Source organism: Sardina pilchardus, chromosome 16, assembly GCF_963854185.1.
Source record: "Sardina pilchardus chromosome 16, fSarPil1.1, whole genome shotgun sequence".
Classification (NCBI taxonomy): Eukaryota; Metazoa; Chordata; class Actinopteri; order Clupeiformes; family Clupeidae; genus Sardina; species Sardina pilchardus.
Window position 1 is genome coordinate 1,814,363 of NC_085009.1, and position 11,313 is coordinate 1,825,675.

Here is an 11,313-nt window from a genome sequence, read left to right on the forward strand (position 1 = left end):
GTTCCGTTAAGAGTGAATACAGTATTTCTTTGATTTGGCCCGACTAAGAATAGCACACCTCCTCCGTTGGCAGAGTGGGGTGGAGTATTGTTTGCCAAGATGACCCTTGGCCTGTGTGTGGCTCTACCTCTACCCAGTGCTATTTAGACTGTGTTGTGCAAGTTCATACACAGTTCACACAAATTAAAAATTAATACCTGTAGTTCACGTTCATAGTTCACCATTGATGATCACACAGCTGGCACATGTCTTGAAACAATGACACTCACATGGAATTTTCTTTAAAACGGCAACATAGTTAGTGTGCTTCTTGAAAGCAGCGCACTATTGTTGGGGGCCTGCTGTAACAGAGTTAGAAATGTGGTTCAGTGTTACAGCGAAGCTCCATTGTGTTTCTTTGTTTTCTTATTATTCCTTTGACATTGAAATCTATGGCGTCCACTGTAAGAACCATTTGGTTAGATTGATCAGATGTACTGTAGCTTATTGCAGTGTTGTGATGATGATGCTATTCGTGAATACCATGAATGAGGCTTCACAAACACATCTTTACAACTGAACTGATTAACACTTCATGTTTATTGGCTATTATACATACAGATATTAAAACAAGTGTCTGTATCTCCTCTGTGTGTGTGTGTGTGTGTGTGTGTGTGTGTGTGTGTGTGGGAGAGAGAGAGAAAGTTTGAGTGTGTCAGCACCTTACTTGACCCATGATGGGATACTGGTCTGGCGGTCAGCCACACCATCAGCACAGAGCTGAAAGTGACCAATCAAAGTACCGCTGCTAGCCAGACAATCAGGGGTGAGTTTCAAGCAGGAAAAGCAGAACTCAATCTGACACCGGTTGCATATGATGTTTTTGCACCCTGCTCCATTGTGCTCCACGAGTCGATGTTGCCACAAGTGGGACAGGCACGCATGCATTGGACTTGTACATTTTGCACTTCTCTGAGAGACACTTGGCCAGCCTCTCCACATCTGGGTTGACGCACCCCTCGTTGTCACAATTGTCAGCACGAGGTGCAATTCCGCGCCACCTCCGCAGTCACTGCCAGCAGAAATCAAAGGTTTGTCCGTTTTTCACGGTGCACACTTTGCAGCACACAGACAGGTTGGTCAGGTCTAGCCTTTCCACAAATGACTGACAGCCAGACACTGGTGACACTGGTGAACAGGTAAACATTCCAAAGTTCACTCAAGAACCACAGGAGGTCAATTTCACACTTCACAGCACATTAACAATCAAATCATAAAGTCTTTTATGTGGGCAGGTGCTAATACACTTACTGTTTTGTATTCACAGTACTCAGCAGCAGCCAGCATAGCCATGGTTTCCTCAAAGTGAGCCTGCTCTTCTGCTGTCAGCACAGCCAGCTTACGGATCTCTGAGTAGGACCATTCCTCCCACACCTCACCAGTGTGCTTTCCTTCAGTGCAGGACAAGTGAATTTATATTGTCCCTGCATGAGATAAAAAAAAATTTAAAAAAAAAACGTGTATGTTAAAAGGCTTATGGTTTGCCCTATTTGTTCACTTTAACATGTCATTCCACTGTAATGCATATAAACCAACTGACTAGTGGCCAGTGACATAATACTCTTATTATTACTATTATTATTACTATATATTACTATGTTTCGATTGTAACACCTCGTCAGTCAAGAGCAGAAGTAATTAATAAGTGTAAAACGTTTAGTTTGTTTTATTGTTGCCTACGAGTTCAAGTACAGGTGAGTAGGGATGCAGTACAGTAACAACAACAGAGTTCAGTAATCAACAATGTACATTGTTTGCTTTCGGGCTTTGTTTCAAATTCAAATTCCCACAGAAACAGTTTACGAGGCGGACCACGGTTTGGTCAATTAACTCCAAAAAAAGTTTGACACCTTTTCAAAATACATTGCACATCAGTGATACTGCCAGTGGATTTTAGGTTAGGAGTACTGACAGGTAGCCTACAGGGTTTCTGTACCAAAAATGAACCGTACCATGAGTTCAAAAGCCGAGGTACACACTGAACTATGATTTTTGTGTACGGTTACACCCCATAGTACATATGCACGACTAATTTTTACCATCAATTCAAAGCCGGACGTCATTAACAGTGGACAGTGGTTTGAATGAAGGAACTTGCTCAACCAAACAACACCACTTTGTAGACACATGTTGTTGCAAGGTTGTTGTTTGAGCGAAAGTTGCATTGTACCAAGGTGGTCCGTGTATGCTTCGTTCATTTGATATTCAATTAAGAACCAAAAATCAAAAAATCAAAAAAATGACTTGTTATTTCATTATTTGTTTATGAATGTGATACGAAGAAAAAAATAACGCTTTGTTTTTCAGACTTTTGATTTCGTGGTCAGATCAAAAGTAGAACATTTAAAAAACGGACTCAGGGCTAACTGATTTTGATATTTATTTTCTTCCGATTGCTGTGACCTGGAAGTCAATTTAACGTCACCTTCTTGGTCTTTCAGTGCTCAGTGTTGCCAATTTAGTGACTTATTTGTTGCTAGCTTTAACGACTTTTGGCAATTTTAGCGACAGAAAATATTGTCTGGCAAACCAGAATCTGCGCGACTTTGCACTCTCCCTTCTCGTGCCTGTTTTCTTGCATTCGCCCAAATCGTTGCTCCGTGATTATAGAAGTAGCCTAATGATTAGTCTGCAGTAGCCTAGGCTATCAGGCCATGTTATTGCATGCAAGTAGGCTATAGTGCAGGGGTGGCCAACCAGTCTAGCATGAAGAGCCAAAAAAAATCTACAAAGGTCAAGAGAGCCGCACAACAAAAAAAGGCGTCCATACTACAACAGCACAACATTAGGCCTACAGTTATAGCTCCTTTGTTTTTCATTTAAAGTAAGACACTTGGCAGATGCTCAATGATCATTGATAAATGATCATTGGAAAATGTAAAAAGATCAGACACACATCAAATCCCCCCTCACTGAATGACTTATTGGCATGAGCAATGCTCCAACACCTGATAATGCAATGTCAAGTGTTCAGTTAACTTTTAAAAAGAAAATAAACAAAAAGAAAACGAGTGACTGACGTCTATAGCCATTACCAGCCTACTTGCAAAAGTATGTAGGAAATGTTCAGGTTTGAAGCTTTATGAATCAGTGGCATACCAAGAACCAAACGAATGTGTAGGCTAGAAACATATCACCTCCGCAAATGAGGTTATGTTTTCATCGGGGTTTGTCTGTTTGTTAAGCAAGATGTTAAGCGGAGGCGCGAGATGTTAAGCAGGATGCGCGAGGCGGAGGTTTGCGATCTCAGAGTGCTTTCGTTTTGATTAGGCTACCGTAGGCTACTTTGACATATTAACCAGAGGGGTTATGCTACAAAACGATAAATGGCCCTTTTCAATGGCACGTGTTCCTTCTATTTACGATTCGCTTCAGGGTATTCCTGATTGCAACAGTAGCATTAAACCTGGCTGAAGAATAAACACGTCTGCTTCGTTTTGGCCAATTCCTATCCATATCATGACGGGAAAATGATTATTGTTAACTATTAAATTACTTTTGGCAATAGGCTACTATCAAATTCTGAAATTAGTTTTTATTTACCGGAAATAAAGGCTATTTCAAAAGGAAAACGTTTAGGTCCGAGGAGAAGTCAGAACAGCAGTTGAGCAGCCGCGAGCCGCACGAGAAGAAGCAAAGAGCCGCAGCTCGCGAGCCGCGGGTTGGCCACCGCTGCTATAGTGGGTTGACACACTGACGGTTTGACGCCGAAACGCGTTTGTGTTTTAGGCATGGTGCTACAATAAAGAATAAAAAGATAACGAACTAGTGAGTGCGGTTCTTTTGCACATTGGAATTCCCTAGAAGTGGCCACTTAATTCACGCACATTGAATTGTATTAGGCCTACAACTTATCGCCACGAGGTGGCAGTTTAAGTCCGCTGTAGCATTGCCCCGGTGTTACGTTTGTAAATGTCTGCTTTTCCCTTTGCGCATTCTCGCGTTGCTCACAACAGCTGCAGAAGTTTTCTGTGCCATCACTACAATACAACCACTCGGACGAAAGACATGTGAAATATAGGCTATGGGCTATTTTAGCAAAAAGTGGACCACAACTTCATTCACAAGCAGAGCAAACAATTCAAATTAGAAAAACCTAGATTGTCAGCTGAGGGGACGTTTAAATAGCCTATAGCCTAGGCTAACCAGTCTTTAGCTTAAATTGTGTTTAGCCTATGGTAAAGTTATATTCGGACTAGTCTGACAGAAGCAGCCATAGACAGTAAAAGATAAGCAGCAGCTGGCAATTGGAAGTCAATAAATAATTTCCGGGGTCACAGCAATCGGAAAAAAATAAATATCAAAATCAATTTTGTCCCTAAGTCATTTTTTCAAATGTTCTACTTTTGATCTGACCACGAAATCGAAAGTCTGAAAAACAAAGCGTTAATTGCTTCTTCGTATCACATTCATAAACACATAATGAAATAACAAGTCATTTTTGTATTTTTTGATTTTTGATTCTCAATTGAATATCAAATGAACGAAGCATACACGGACCCAAGGTGATTTAGCAATCCCAAGGTCTCATAAAAATCACAATTGGACATTTTCCTCAAATTGTGCAGCCCTAGTGTCAGTTAGTTCCAGATGTTAAAATGACCTTTCCTAACACTACAACCAATTTCTTCATTTTAGTTGGCAAGTGAGAAACGCTTTTATTGGGGGCCATGCCGCGAAGCTCTAGTGCCACCAACAGGCCAAAGTTGGAAGTATGTTCACGCATGTAACTTTTGACCTGTTGTTTTGATTTTCAAAAGTCAGGTATCGTTGGAATCCTTGGACCAAGCCAAGTTCAACGCATCATTCAATCAAAAACACTTCGTCATCAAAAACACTTAAAAGCCTACTCCTCTCACAAATTTTGTCCGATCAACACCAAACTTGACACAGAGCATCCACAGACCATGCCTCACAAATGATATCACTTTTCATAGATAAAACCATTCGCCAGTAACAGCCAATCCAAATCAAATCCAATCCATATCTCAGCAAGCCTTGCATATTTCAAAGCCAAGCTTGGTACATGGACTCATGACCCGATTGGGCAGCCGTGGCCTACTGGTTAGGGCTTCGGGCTTGTGACTGGAGGGTTGCCTGTTCGATCCCCTAACCCGTCACTGCTCCCCGAGCGCCGCTGGTTGGGCAGGCAGCTCACTGCTCCGGTTTAATGTGTGATTCAACTCACTGTGTGCTGTGTGTGTTCACTAATTGGGTTAAATGCAGAGAAACGAATTTCCCTCACAGGATCAAAAAAGTATATATTCTATTCTATTCTATTCTATTCAAGAGGATGCTCAAGATATTTGGTGACCTTTGTCCTCTAGAGGCGCTGTAAAACATGCTTTTTGGCCTGTAGCTGCTGTTGTGCTTTAGCCTGACCAGCCAGATCCACCTCAGGATATAGGTCTGGGAACTCACCGTAGGCAGGGCTCAATCGGAGGGGTGGGATAAACAGTTGTCTTTCAAATTCCCTCTCCGCAATAGGATAACGCTAAACGAATCATCGTCTTGTTTTCAAGTAGCAGGATGCGTAACCTTCCTTCTCCACGCAATAGGATAACGCTAAACAAATCATCTTCTTGTTTTCAAATAGCAGGATGCGTTACCGTTGCAACTTCTGGTCGCATGTCAGTCACCATTATGTTAAGCCCGCCCCAACCTGACTCTTCAGGAGATCCAAACCGCCCCGCTCAATCCGCAAAAATATGTTTGAATTGTGACCCAAATCCGACCCGACCCGCGGAAAGGAAAAAATGCACCTAAAGTCTTTCGTAACTCAATTAGCCTAATTCTCACATGAGCACAGCAGGTACAATAATCGGTCATTTTGAGAATCTGCGGCCTAGACATAGCCAGTGTTGAATCTTCATCTTCATGGATGTAACAACTTTCCATTCATATTTCCCCTTGCAACTTCATAGGCTAACCTATAGTTTTGCGTGAAACACTGCCAAGCATTTAACAAGCACAGCAGTTTATTCGTGTATATGACAGAAGCAAGGTGTTCTCGCATTGTGCACAACCTTCGATATCCCAGATCATAGGCTCCATGTCCATAAAGTAGCGAATGCGCGATTGACTTTTTTCAGTCAGTCACGCATGGCGCATTGGGTGCTGAATTTAGGAGAAATTATGTTTTGCGCTCGACCACACCTCCTGTGTATTGCAGGCGCATCGCCACCTAATATGTTGGAAGTTAACAAGTGAGAAATGTGCATTTTTACTTTTTTGACCCGACCCACCCGCAATATTTAGAAAAAACTACTAGGCCTACCCAAATCCGCCCGACCCGCGGGTAAACCCGCGGATATCCACGGGTAATGGGCTGAACCGCGCATCACTACTATACACGCTGTGATTGGTCCGGACATTTTTTTCGTTTCTCAGCTTCCCAGCTCTATGGATACATTTGCTGCCACTAGGGGCGTCTACTTTAGATTTCTAGGCTAGTTTGCTTAGTAACAGACAATCAAAATAGGTTGCGAAGCTGCCAAACAGGAAGTGAACCCATATCTTAGCAACCCTTTCTCATATCAAAACCGAACTTAGTACAAGGACTCATGACCCCATTGGTAGGACGCCCAAGAAATTTGGTGACCTTTGACCTCTAGAGTCGCTGCAATTAGCAACAATGCATGTTGGCTTGTAACTTTTGACGTGCTAGACATGAAATTTGCTCTGACAGCTTACGGGCAAATGTCTGATTGCAGCATTGAGCTAACAGTGTTGAGTTGCCATGGTTACTCCGGCCTAACTGCTTCGCCTCCTCATTGCTACTTGCAGCTATATTTGAAGATATATTTTTTAACACTTCAGAAATAAACTCAGCATTCCAGAAAATTATTTGATTTGATGGCAAAACCATCAACAGTTACCCGTTAGGTCCCTTTGGCAGGCATTTTGGAAATATGATATTTTTTTTCCACCGCCTAAATTTAATCATCCAGAAATGTTGACTAGATGTCCTAAGAATACCAAATGCCAATGTGCTAGCATCTCTCACTTGGACTGTATTTAAGTACATTTTAAATGCATTTGATAGGAGTACTCACCTTGAAATTGGAGGTATTTCCTATTTTTTCATGATTTTGATTAGTCTAGAAATCTAGACGCACCCTAGCGGCAAAAAGCCTGTCCAGTCAGAACGCTCTATCTGTGTACAGAGTCCTTGAGCCCGCCATAGCACGGTGACGACAGAGCTGCGAGGCACCTTCGGCTTCCGATTGACGCCAAGGGGTTTGACCAAGCATCCTCGTTCGACAAGCTGGGTGTGAGACCGTGTTGCAACAACCATAGAGAACAACGAAAGATGGATGAGGCTAACGAAGCAAGCTCGTTTCAATCGGCTTTGGAAGAGTTAGATGTATTTGCCGTTTTGCCGACTGGCTACGATTGGTCACAAGTGCTGGCCTATTACGTGCAGAGTAGTTTGAAAGACACCGGTTCATCCCACCCACAGGCTTCAGCTCTGTGAATGGTCTGACCCCAGACTATACATTTCTGTATTGTTTGGCTTGCCAGGCTAGATTTTGATGATATTTCATGATAATTATCATTATAATTAGCATTCTGGGTGTGAACGGCCCTTAAAAGACATGCAAGTGAGAGATGCTAGCACTCATGGATGAGTTTCCTTTCTCACTCTGAGAACAAAGTCTCCACTTCACAAGAATCTACATACACAAAACTTTTCTGTCTTATACCTAACCATGTTTAGAAGGTTTTTACAGAGGGGTTTGTTAATATATTACTCCTAGCCTGATTTATATGACATTTTATTCCAAAAAACATAGGGTCTTGTACACAAGTACAGTATTTCATTCCTTTTATGAGTAGGCCTACATGGCAATAAACTACTTGAACTTGAACATATTATGCGTGGCATGTTTTCAAGCTATGTCTGTAGGACAATCTAAACTAACTTCCCCAATGCTTCCCCGCAGCACATTTCATTTTAAAAGCATATAATATAGGATAGTATATGGACTTGCTATATAAAGCATTACCAGGTAACGAGATAATTAGGCTATGTGCCATGTCCGATTTCGCAAGTGATACAGGCCTACATTTAAAAATCGATAGCCGTCTGTAAGACTAAGGCCAAAATGTATTAAATACATAAATATCTACCTGAACCGTGGCATCAAGGATGACGAAATGTTTATGGTATGTTGGTCTTAGGAGCCCACATCAACTTAGCTTATAACCAGTCATTTGTGATTTGCAGCCCCATGGTAAAAATTAAAATGCAATATTATATTGCGTCAATCTCCCCTATCTTTAGATGAGATGTTATGAACTGCGCCAAATTTCATGTGTATGATTATCCTGACATCCTCTGGAAGTATGGCAAGTTTTGGGGAATTCCATCCATGGGGGGCTATAAAATACATTAATTTATGTGTTATTTAGCGACTACACCCATCGGCCTGCAGATGGTGGTATTAAGCGAAGGGTTGCTCTGGTTGCTCGATGCTACTAAGTCCCCTTTTTTTAGTGCACCTCATCAACGTGCCGGCACCCCAGAGGGGGGGGGTTAGGTACCCTCCAGGCCAAGGGGACCTGCCAGAGAAGTGTCCGAAGCCGTCGGACGCTTTTTGCTGCGCTCCCCTGGTTTCGTTTCTGGAACCTGCCACTTGCCCAGCCTATATAATTAAATAAATAGGGAAATTCTCTCTGCCTAGGGTAAACCTAGGGACTTAGTCTATGGAGCAAATTTCCCCCCCTAGGTTCACCATGGGCAGAGAGACACAACTCTGGACAAGCACCCTTAACCACCGGTCACCATGCCCACCTCGAGCTAACCTGTGTTCACCAGCTTTCACAGTCCGTATCCATACTGAAAATCAAGATCAAGCGAGCTTTTGCCCTTCTGCTCCATGGGAGGTTTCTGCCCTCACGAGCTTGCCTTAGGACACCTGCGTTACAGTTTGACAGGTATATTGCGCCAGTCAAACTCCCCACCTGCCACTGTCCCCGGAGCGGGTCGCGACGGCTCGGGCACCGTGTGACATCAGAAGCGAGAGCCCGTCAGGGGCTCGCCTCCCCACCTCACTGAAACGGTAAGAGTAGTGGTATTTCACCGACTGTCCAGAAGAGCCTCCCACTCATTCTACAGCCCTCATTAATGAGAAAGGTCCTCGGTTGCCTTCCATAGGCCATGTGTGTTGAGACGCGGTGGGTGTGTACACTCCGTGCTAGCGACACTGACAGGGGACTCGCTGTGGAACAAGCAGGTTCACTCGGGGCTTCCCAGTTTGGCCCATAAACACCGTCTACAGGTGCTATATGGTGGTGGACACCATTTTTCTCCACTTTCCTCAGACCAATATTGAGGCTTATATTTGAAGGGCTAGCACCTCTGGGCACACCTAACAAGCCCTGTTTCTTGGGCCACTCAGGCATACGAGGCAAAACCGTTACAGGGACCCATTCCTCCTTCTGGTGCTGTAGTATTAGCGAATCACCGCACCGAACCTTCACACTACGGCTGCGAACACTTCTCTGGCAGGTCCCCTTGGCCTGGAGGGTACCTAACCCCGGGTGGGGTGCCGGCACGTTAATGAGGTGCACTAAAAAAGGGGGACTTAAAAAAAACAGACCTATTCTGAGCTCCAGGGAAGCATTCCAGCTCGCTTCGCCCAGCCTCGGTGTCTCTCTCTCTCTATATGAATACTAGACACGCCTGGGGAGGCACCCCGACCGTCCAGCGGATCGGGACCCCCCTCCCCGCCCCAGCGTGTCAGCCTCCAGGCCGGGGGCACATGGGGCTCCACGGAGCCTCCGCTCCCAGCGCCGAAAGGTTCTATTGCGAGATTCAGCCGCCCCGTCTGACTCAGCAGTCCCATACAGGAGGCCGTCGTCGGGCGGGTGGCCGGACGCATCCCCCGGTCCTCAAGGTCCACACACACGGACGTGTGGCCAGTGCTTGAAGTGGGCCGGAATGCAGCAGACCGCAGCGGAACGCAGTTCCGGAACTTCTGTATCTTCGTCTTTTGGGTTCCGGCACTTTTTTCTGCGTTCCGGTACTTACTGAAACTGATCCGACGCAGTGACAGTGGCCCAAGAATAGACAATATCACAAGACCGATGAAAGACTACATTACCCATGAGCCACGACGGCCTAGACGACGATAGTGTCCTATCACAGTGTTTCTCGATCTACCGGGCCACGAGAAGATTACAATCGGGCCGCCGGCCCTCTCTGCCCTCTTCGAGAGACACACCATGCGGCCGCGGCCGCTACCATTCTTCTTGGTCATATTGCTGCGCGAGAACATCGCACATCGCAATTGAGTTCTGCGTCATACCCATTCTTCTCTGTTATGTGAAATATCTGACGATTTCTATGGCAAACTACATATCAAAATAAACAGGAGATTCTACTGATTCCAATGGCGTATAGAATGCCTCTGTATAATTAGCGGTAATCACGAGAAATCCTTTTTGGAAATAACATCACATTTCTGCATTTTTTCATACCTCTCCATTTTACCCACTTCAAAATAATTTCTTTTTCATATCAGAAGTTGTATTCAGACCCCTGTTTGTCATAATAGCCATGGCAGATGCTTGATATGTCATTTCAGGACCCAAAATAGCAACACAAAGAACACTTAGTCATACTTACCGACTTGTTCTGACTTTTGGGGCAACCTCTGGCATACGCACGTACACATGCACCAACACACACACACACGTACATAAAAATGTACACATGCATAAACATGCCCACACGTATGCACACACACACTATTATCCACACACATACACACACTCACAAGTATGAGACACATAAAACACAGGCAGGCAAGCAGACACACACACATACACACACGCACACACAGACACACACACACACACACACACACACACACACACACACACACCATTATCCCCACCACACACACTTACAGTGAAAACTCACAGCGCACACATGCACACAATCATTTACATACATAAAAGTTGCAGTAGAGGATGGAGTAGACGATGGAAACAAAAGCATGATTCATATTTGCGGAGAGAATGTGCAGGACTGAGCGGCGGTCATATTGTGTACTGCTTTTATGGGTCTCGGGGCGTTAATCTCCAGGCAGGGAAGAGTAGTTTGCAAGAAAAGGCTACTTTAAAAGTTTATACTTGAGCGTTTGTTTTCAGGGGAGAGATCCAACATTCCCGTCTCCTGCGAAGGGCTGAGGGCTGAGTGTCAAGGTTGGGTGGACTCGTATGGCAATGGATGTAATAGCAAGTGGGTTTCAGTTTTACTTTAAT

The 11,313-nt window shown here is 44.2% G+C and overlaps 1 pseudogene; it reads right to left on the bottom strand.

Annotated features, from left to right (window-relative positions):
- Window positions 1-685: 685 nt before the first annotated feature.
- Window positions 686-9,926, bottom strand: LOC134060470 (uncharacterized; annotated as a pseudogene).
- Between the last annotated feature and the right edge of the window lie 1,387 nt (window positions 9,927-11,313).